Below are 10688 nucleotides of genomic sequence, written 5' to 3'. Positions count from 1 at the left end.
AGGCCTTCTTATTTTATTTTTAAAAGGCTATTTTATAGCGCTTGTAGACTAAGCGCTGTAAAAGACCTTTTTTTTTCTTTTGTTATATGACTATTTTTTTAAAAGCCTTTTACAGTGCTTTTTTAAATAAGCGCTCTAAAAGGCCTTCTTATTTTATTTTTAAAAGGCTCTTTTACAGCGCTTGTAGAATAAGCGCTGTAAAAGACCTCTTTGTTTTCTTATGTTATATGACTGTTTTTTTAAAAGCCTTTTACGCCTTTTATATTCAGTTCAGTTCATGTAAATTACCTATATTTGGATTTTTTTTCAGTTCAGTTCATGTAAATTACTAGTTTATATTCAGTTCAGTTCATGTAAATTACTAGTTTATATTAAATTACATGAACTTAGTATAAAACACTAAGATCAAGCTAAATATAAGCAGAAAATCAAATACATGGCTGCTTATATAAAACAATTAAACATGTTCAAACAATTAAATTACATGAACTCTGGCTTATATAAAAAAATTAAACATGTACATTAAGATGTCCTTCTTTTCCTGGTGGGATTCACATTTGTTTGTCTATTAACGATACGAAACGATGGATTAATCCAAATTCCCTCATCATGATCATCTCTAAGATATAAACCATCATCAGTTGAATCAATTTCATGTGGTTGTGATGTTGCAAATGAAAGATCATTACCAACATCTTCATCATTATTGTTACCATCACTTTTTTTATTGGTCAATAGGACAACAGACCATTTATCATCAGAAGGATCAGTGACATAAAACACTTGTTGAGCTTGCGACGCTAAAATAAAAGGTTCGTCTTTGTATCCCACCCTATTAAAATCGACAAGCAAGAACCCTGACTCATCAATCCGAACGCCATTATTATCGACCCACTTGCAACCAAATATGGGAACACGAAACATTGTGTAGTCTAACTCCCATATGCGCTCGATAACCCCAAAATATAATAGATTTGCATATATTGGGTTTTTGTCTTTTGCACTTGAGACATGCATCGCTTCAGCTACGAGAGTGACTCCGCTATTTTGCATAGTGGTCTGATCATCTTGTTCTTTGGTATAAAATGTGTAGCCGTTAATTACATAAACAGTGTAAGAAAAGACATGTAAACTCGGACCATTTGCTAGCCACCTCATTTTTAGTGAAATTGATTTGTGGTTTATATCAAACTTTGACTTTATGTGATTATTTAACCATGTTATAAAACTTAGATTGTGCTCTCGAGTTATCCAACTTTGATTCTTATTCATGTTCAAACGAGATAACTGACCCATGTGTATTGTAACATACGGTTGAACCTCATCATCATTGTGCAGAACTTACAATTGTGCCTGCTCCCATTCTGTCCTTGATATAGTCATTAGTCTCCTTCCAATTATCCCTTCTCCTGATATTCTTCCTGAATGACGAGACATGGGAAGCCCTATGGATTCAATATTGGACAGATATTCAGTACAAAATTCAGCAGCTTCTTCAACAATGTACCGTTCAGCAATACAACCTTTTGGTCAACTTCTACTTTTTACGTACCCTTTTATTATTTTCATATATTGTTCTATCGGATACATCCATCTCACATAAGTTGGCCCAAAAAGTTGTGTCTCCTTAACCAGATGAACAGTAAGGTGAATCATTATATCAAAAAACGAGGGTGGGAAATACATTTCAAGCTCACACAAAGTCACAACAATTTCCCTCTACAATGTCGGTAATTTATGAGGATCGATCACTTTACTACAAATTTCCTTGAAGAAGAAACATAATCTAGTTAAGGTTCGTCAAACTTTTTCAGGTAAAATGGAACGTATACCTATTGGTAGAAAATGATCCATTAGAATATGACAATCATGGGTCTTCAAACCTTTTAACTTGAGGTCTTTCATACAAACCAAATTTTTAATGTTTGAAGAGTATCCATCTGGAACTTTAACTTTATGTAGAAATTTACATAAAACAATTTTTTCCTTTCTAGATAGAGTATGAGCACTGGAGGTAGATATGTGCGATTTCCTTTCTTTACGGGACCCAATTCATTTCTTATTCCCATATCGACCAAGTCCAATCTTGCATTGATGCCATCTTTAGACTTTTCTAGAACATTGAGTAACGTACCAATAACACTATCAAATACATTTTTTTCAATATGCATCACATCGAGGAAATGTCTTATATACAATGACTTTCAATATGGCAATTCAAAGAAAATTGACTTTTTCTTCCACCCAGTTTTGACCAGCACTCTCGCAAAAGGTTTGCCAAATTTATTGGTCAAACCTTGTACTTTTTCAAGTATTCGATATTCTGTCGGTGCTAAAGGAGCTTTACCTTCCTCTGATTTTCCATTGAATTCATTTCTCCACCCACGATACTGATGATTATAAGGTAAAAATCTATGATGTCCAAGAAATACATTCTTCTTACAATGTTTCAACCGCATCCAATTTGTACTCTCTTCACATATAGGACATGCACACTGGCCTTTAATGCTATATTTTGATAAATTACCATATGCTGGAAAATCATTAATTGTGCCGAACAACATAGCCCTCAATTTGAAACATTCTTTCTTATACCCATCATAAGCTTCCACACCTGTCTCCCCCATAATTTTTAAATCTTCAATTAAAGGAGTCAAGTATACGTCGATATCATTCCCCGGTTGTTTGGATCCAGAAATTAACAAAGACAACATCATAAACTTACGCTTCATACATATCCATGGAGGTAGGTTATAAATCAACAAAATCACAGGCCACGTACTGTGTGAGACGCTCGTGGATTCATTCCATCAGTAGATTCATATCCATGAAGACCATGTGGATTCATTCCATCAGTAGATTCATATCCATGAAGACCATGTGGATTCATTCCATCAGTAGAAAGTGCAAGTCTTAGATTTCTTGACTCTGTCCCGAATTCAGGATACTCGTGATCAATTTTTGCCCATTGTGGGGAATCTGCAAGGTGTCGAAACTTTCCATCTCTAATTCTTTCATCTGCATGCCATGTCAAGTGTTTTGAATCTTCTTCATTGCAATACATGCGCCTAAATCTTGGTATTATAGGAAAATACCACACGACTTTTGCTGGAGTAGATTATTTCTTCTTATATCGAGAGACATTGCATTTCGGACACGCCATTAGTAATTCATATTCGTTTCGAAATAAAATGCAATCGTTATGACACGCATGAATCCTTTCGTAACTCATGCCAATAGAGCACAAAATCCGTTTAGCCTCGTAGGTTCGACTGGGAAGTTCATTATCATCTAGCAACATATCTTTTAAGAGTGTTAATAATTTTGTGAAGCTTTTATCAGACCATCCATTACTCGCTTTTAAGTTGTACAACTTTAATATCGCCGACAATCTTTTAAATTTAGTACAACAATTATATAATGGTTTATCTGCATCACTCAACAAACTCTCAAACATTTTAGGACAATCCTGAAGATCTTCTTCAACTGCTTTTGCAATCTCCTCAACTCGGTCCGGCTTATATTTATATGTATCGAAGTCAGTTGAAGCATATGTCGAACCATTCTCAAAATTAATGTTTCCTTTTTTTTTCTCACCATGTCTTATCCAACATGTATAGCTTTGATCAATTCCATTCCATACTAAATGTCCTTCCAATTCATCTTCTCTAACGCGTTTTCCAAAACAACATTTTAAACAAGGACAAACGACTCTATTTGGATCTTTTGCATTCTTCATTGCAAACTCAACAAACTCCTTCACTCCATTTTCATACTCTTTTGACAATCGATTGGCAGACATCCATTTCTGGTCCATATTATATGACCTATATAAATGCAGTTACAAAAATAGACTAGATCAGATAACATCAACCATTATGCTACCTATATAACATCAACCATTATGTAACAATTTCAAAACAGAAAAGATTTCAAAACAGAACCGATCAACAAATTTCAAAAAAGAAAAGATTTTATATGATTTATTATGTAACAATTTATTAATTTTCGTGACAACAACAAATTAATAAATACAGTACCTGAGACAATGTATCCAATTTTTTGTAAAGGAGGAGCAGTAGATGGTCGCACAGTACGTAGAGGAGAAGAGGGTTCCCAGAGTATAGGAGATGAGGGTTCGTAAATTTGTTTTAAATTTTATTTATTTATTTAAAGTAAATGATATTTGTTAAGGCTTTTACAGCGCTTGTAACAAAAGCGCTCTAATAGGTCATTTAATTATATGAAAGCGCATCTCTTTTACAGCACTTGTAAAAAAAATGCTCTAATAGGTCATTTAATTATTTGAAAGCACAAGTCTTTTACAGCACTTGTCCAAAAAGTGTTGTAAAAGCTATGTAACATCAGGTGGGAGCACTATATTTTACAGCGCTGGTTTTTAAAGCGCTCAAAAAGTGCTTAAAATGTTATGTGAGGGCGCTTCATTTTACAGCGCTTGTGAACAAGCACTGTAAAAGCCTTGTAAACATTATACGCAAGCGCTATATGACCCTACAACCGGGCTTTATTCACAGCGCTTGTCAAATAAGCGCTGTTATATCCTCCGTTATTTTTAAAAATATATTTACAACAGCGCTTGTATTTAATAAGCGTTGTAAAAGGCGCGCTATAAAATGTCATTTTTGGCGTAGTGAATTTTCTAACCTTATGCAAAGTGAGTTTGAGATGAGTATTGATATGGACGAACCATACATGAACACTAATGAGCTTCAAGAACTAGGAATGGAAGTGCCATTGGCAAGAGGGAAGGCTAGGAAGCAAGAGGAACAATTAGAGAAGCAAGTTGTTAATTTTCTTAGTCTTAAGACCTGTGACAAGATTGATCCACATCATATTAATTTCATGGTCATAGAAATACCTTAAGACTTGTTTTTAATTTTGGGATGTTATAGTCATACCTTTTAATTAGGAATTACATTGACTTGTGTGTCTTTCTAAATATTTGATAGCTTAAGCACAATTTCATTAGTTGTGTGTAACCTAGATACCGTGTCATTTTATGTTAGGGTTTATATGTCTTTTCATTATAAGACATGGGAGTAACTTTTGAAGGAAAGAAAACACTTTGTGTGAGATTAGAGAAAATCTCTCTAGGGTTTTTCTTTGATCCAAACATAGATCTTATCAAGAGCCTCTTACTCTTGTGGTGATTCTACCTTGATCTTATCATATCCTTTTGGAGTGTGGCGATTTCTACCATTTCATTGATTCTCCATTTTTTTTCTCCATTTTATTTGGTATTTTGTTTGAAATTATCACTTGATTAGATCTTCCAACTCATATGGAAGGACTCCAATCCATATCATGTTTTATCAAAGCCTCTCACCAAGTGGTAATACTTGTCATTAATTTTATTTAGTCTTCTTGAAGTTTTGAAATTTTTGTTTCATTTTGTTCCAAATCTAGTTTAATCTTAAGTTGTTTGTTGATTATAAGTGTTATTATATGTGAGGAAGGTTTATTTTGGTGATTATTCACTTGTGGTGAAATGCGAAAATCGAGCTAAAAATAAAATTATAGAAAAACAAAAATTATGGGTTTCAGTTTCATCATCTTCTTTACTGGCAATTTTTAATCCAAAATTTCAGTTGCAAACTTGTTTTTGATATTGTTTTTTCCATACATGTTCGATTCTCGAAATTCAATAGCCTAACTTGATTAGAAAAATGAGAGAAATTAAAATATACAGAAATTTTTTGAAAAGAAAAGTCATTTGAAAAAGTTATACTGCACAAAAGCACTTATTGAAAAATGCATTTTACAAACTAAAGAAAAATAATTTCATACTTGGTTCACTTTGAGACATCAATCATTATTGTCTTTATTAGACATTGCATGTTTCCTCTTAGTACCTTACCTCCCACATAATTGCCACTCACACATTTGAACAATTTAGTCATTTAGTTTCAATCTTTCTTGAGTTGTTGTTTCATTGATAATCTTTTTGAGTATGTCTTCCTTTGCTTACAATTTCGTGTTTGTCTTTTAAATTATTTTTTTTTTTCCTTTCAAGTTTATCTTGTCTTGTGTGGCCTCTTGAATGATAACTTTCATGTGTGTTTTGTCACATTTGTTTAGAGGTTTACCACAAACAATTGAAATTTGTTTGGTTGTTTTAAGAACTTGAAGAGTTGCATTAGGGAGTGAAAAAAGGCTAGAGAGAACATTATCAAAAAATTCATCATTGAGTGATATACAGGAGTGATACATTTCTTGAGTGTAAACATTAAGGAAGTGGTGAGGGACTTATTTTTATTTTCTTAACTTGTTCTTGTCATTTGCTTGATTATTATGATACTTGATGATTGTTGTTGTTGAAATCATGAGTAGAAGTGAACCAAACCCCTTTCTCTTAGAATTGTTTATCTTATGGATCACTTTACAAAAATATTGAATCCTAAAATGAACGCCTTGAGAGAAGAGCTTGTGAATCAAAGCGATATGAGGTCTCATAATAGAATATCTTCTCAAAACGAAGATGTGTGCATTTGAAACCGAGGGAAATAGAAGAAAAAGAGAACATTTGAGGAACCACAGAAACTACTATGAGATAGGAAATCATAGGAATCATAAGAAGAACCATAGAGATTATCATGGAAATGAGATGAGGAATCAAAGATATAGCGATACATATAAAGGTGGAAAAATAAAGTTCCCTTCATTTCATGGAAAAAGTGATCTAGAAACATATATTGATTAGGGGCTTAAGACAGCTCAAATTTTTGAAGCTCATGGTGTTAGAGAAAATAGGAGAGCTAAGTTGGCTACCTTAGAGTTTAAGGATCATGCTTTACTTTTGTGGAACCAAAATGTCGAGGAAAGAATAAGATGTGGTGCTAGGCAATTAGATGATTGGGGTGAGTTAAAAGCCCTTCAGAGGAAGATATGTGTACCATCTCATTATCAAAGGGTTCTATGACAAAAACTACAAAGGTTGAAACAAGGCTCCAAGAGTGAGGAGAATTATTATAAGGACTTTGAAAATTCACAAACATTAGAAGATGACGCCAAAATAACTAGGTTCCTGGATGGCCTAAGCTGTGAGGAGCTTGAGTTACAACATTTTATGGAAATTGAGGAGCTTGTTCACAAGTCATCCACCATTGAACAAAAATTGAAGAGAAAGAGTATTTATAAAAAGCATTCTTCAAACAAAAACTCCTCATATTGGAACAAGCACAAGAGATACGTTGACTCTACATTGGCTTCAACTAAGGAATGTAAGTCTTTTAAACCTAAAGACCCTCTTCCCAATTCTTCTTCTCATTCTTCAATTAAATGATTCAAATGTTTAGGAATAAGTCACTTTGCATCTAATTTCCCAAATAAAAAATCTATGATTGCAAAGGAAAAAGAGGTATATGAAATCAAGTATTCCTTTTATACGTACTCTTCACAACCTTCCCTAAGTGAACTACGGAGTGACTGTGAATTGGCTCCCGTTGAAGGAGATATTCTAGTGGTTAAAAGACTCTTAGGAGCAAAGTTAAGGGTGATGATTATCTCAAAAATAAAATATTTTTCATACTAGATGTCTAGTTGATGGAAAAGTTTGCTCTTTGATAGTATCATGAAAGTTTGTGAATGGATAGTTGATGGAGTCCAATGTTTCCAAGTAATCAAAGAGCAAACATTCATGATACTTTATTGGAAACATTGTGGATGTTTACTTTGATGATATTCTTGTGTATAGCTTGAACATGCATGATTATATTGAGTATCTCAATAGTGTTTTACAAGTTCTAAGAAAAGATAACTTGTTTGCTAACTTTAGAAAAGTACAATTTTTGCCAAAGTATGGTTAGATTCTTTGGATTTGTAGTGAATGCACAAGGTGTCAAAGCATATGAAAACAAGATTAAGGCCATAAATGATTGAGTAACACCTAAATGCATGAGTGAAGTTAAGAGTTTTCATGGTCTTGCTAGCTTCTATATGTGTTTTGTGCTTAATTTTAGTACTTTTTCCGCTCCTTTGAATGAGATTGTTAAGAAAAATGTTGCATTTAAGTGAGAACAAGATCAAGAAGATGCATTTACTACTTTAAAGGAAAATTTGATGCATGCACCTATCTTGGCATTGCCTAACTTTGCAAAAACTTTAGAAATTGAATGTGATGCATCTAATATTGGGATAAGGGCTATTTTGCTACAAGAAGGTCATCCAATTGCATATTTTAAGGAGAAATTGAGTGGACCACATTTGAACTATTCTACTTGTGATAAAGAACTATATGCTTTAGTTAGAGCATTGCATACTTGCCACATTATTTTTTTCCTAAATTTTTTTTGATACATAGTGATCATGAATTCTTAAAGTATCTAAAACGGAAAACAAAGCTAAATAAGAGACATGCAATGTGGTTTAAATTGTTAGAAGAATATACATATGTCATCAAACACAAGAAATGGAAAGCTAATGTGGTAGCAGATTCGCTTTCAAGCCGGTACTCATATTTATAATTGAAGAAATTCTTTGACCAAGTTGAAAAAGAAGATATGGTCAAGATTTGAAAGAATATTTGATCAAGATTTGATCAAGATTTGATCAAGATTTATCTACAACAAAATATAAACAGAATCAATATGAAGAATTTATAAACGCAATCTAAACAAAATACGAACAGAATCAATCTGAAGAATTTACAAACTCAATCTAAACAAGATAGGAACATAATCAATCTAAAGAATTTACAAACTCAATCGAAACAAGATACAACTCAGAATTAAACTAGGACTAAATTGAAGCTCAAATGTTAACTATAAATAGATACTCAAAGCTGAAGAAGCATATCATTGAAAAGCAGAAAAGAGTAGTCTTAGAGTTCAAATAGAGAAACACTTGTTCGAATGAGAAATAGTCTCTAAGTATTTTTTCTTAGAGTGTGAGAGTGATTAATACTATCAACTTTGTTAGAAGCAAACACTTAAAGTTCCAATCTTTTGTATCCAACCCGATAGTGGTTTAGTTCCTTCTTCAATCTCGGTTGCCAGGTTGTTAGGAGAAGACTTGGCTTGTAAGGTCAAGGTAGATAGTTCCTTCTTCAATCTGGGGTTGTTAGGAGAAGACTTGACTTATAGGGCCAAGGTGGTTAGTTCCTCAAAAGTCTGGGGTTGTCAAGCTGTTTGGGAAGACTGGCTTGGAGGGTCGGGTTCTTTTTAATTCAAGGTATTTCAATTATTGATTAAATTCTTCTAAATGAGGGGACTGGATGTAGCCAAGTTAGTGGTGAACCAGGATAAATCTATGACCAGTTATTTATGTTGTCATTATTTGCTACCTCTGAATCTGATTGCTTCTTATCTAAGTAATTCATAAAAACAAATCAATTTTCATCAAATTAGCAAAAAGTTGTCAACTTTGGAAAACACAATTCAACTTCCCTTCTTATGTTTGCACCTTCAGTTTAATGGATCATTTTGGAGAGCATAAGACTCTTGATATATTGCATGAACATTTTTATTGGCCTAAAATGAAGCATGGTGTGCATTTAGTTTGTTCGAGGTGCATAGTTTGTAAGAAGGCTAAATCTAAAAGCATGACTCATGGTTTGTATACCCTAACTCATATTCCTTATTCTCTTTGGGTTAATTTGTCCATAGATTTTTTGTTGGGGCTACCTAAGAACAAAGATGGTGGTGATAGAATTTTTGTTGTTGGGCATCTTTTTTCTAAGATGGCTCATTTCATTCTTTGTCATACAGTGGATGATGCAAGTCATATTGCTAACTTGTTTTTCAAAGATGTTGTAAAATTGTCTGGTATACCCAAATCTATTGTTTCATATAGGGATACTAAATTCTTGAGTTGCTTTTGGAAAACCTTGTGGGCTAAACTAGGTACCAAGTTATTATTTTCCATTACTTGTCATCCTCATATAGATGGGCAAACCTAAGTGGTCAGTAGAATCATTGGCACCATGCTTAGAACGTTTTTGCATGCATATCCAAAGGCTTCGGATTAGTGTTTTCTATTTATGGAATTTGCATATAATAGAGATCCACATGGGACCACATTATTTTCTCCATTTGAGATTATGTATTGTTTTAACCCACTATCTCCACTTGATTTGCTTCATTTACCTCTTAGTACTGATATTTTGCATAGGGATGACAAAGAAAGAATCAAGTATGTCAAGGACCTACATGCTAAAGTGAAGGCCAATATTGAGAATAAAATAGAACACTATTCATAATTAAAAGTTATTTAAGTGACATATGATCACTTACAAAAGTCACATGACTTTTTGTTCTAATTTTAACCATCCATGTATAGTTGTGTGGTCAAGGTTTAATCCTATATATATAAAGAGATCAAATTACACCAAAATAGTTACACACATTCAAAAGCATCGTGTTGGATGAATATTTTCCAAAGTCAATCATTTGATTGAAAGTTAATATCATATAAATCATATCTATAAATTTTGGCATTAATCTATAATAGTTTTCTATCTCATCAAGATTTGTTGTGATCAACGTCAACAGTGTAGTTGTATATAATGTCAAAATTTATAGATATGATCTATATGATATTAACTTTCAATCCAACGACTGATTTTGAAAAATATTTATCTGACACAATATTTTTGAATGTGTGTAACTCTTAGTGTAACCCTTTGGGTGTAATTTGATCTCTCTTCATATATATATATATATATATATATA

Source organism: Cicer arietinum, chromosome 4 (genome assembly GCF_000331145.2).
Source record: "Cicer arietinum cultivar CDC Frontier isolate Library 1 chromosome 4, Cicar.CDCFrontier_v2.0, whole genome shotgun sequence".
NCBI classification, from domain to species: domain Eukaryota; kingdom Viridiplantae; phylum Streptophyta; class Magnoliopsida; order Fabales; family Fabaceae; genus Cicer; species Cicer arietinum.
The sequence above is the reverse complement of the archived record's forward strand: the minus strand, read 5'-3'. Positions refer to the sequence as shown.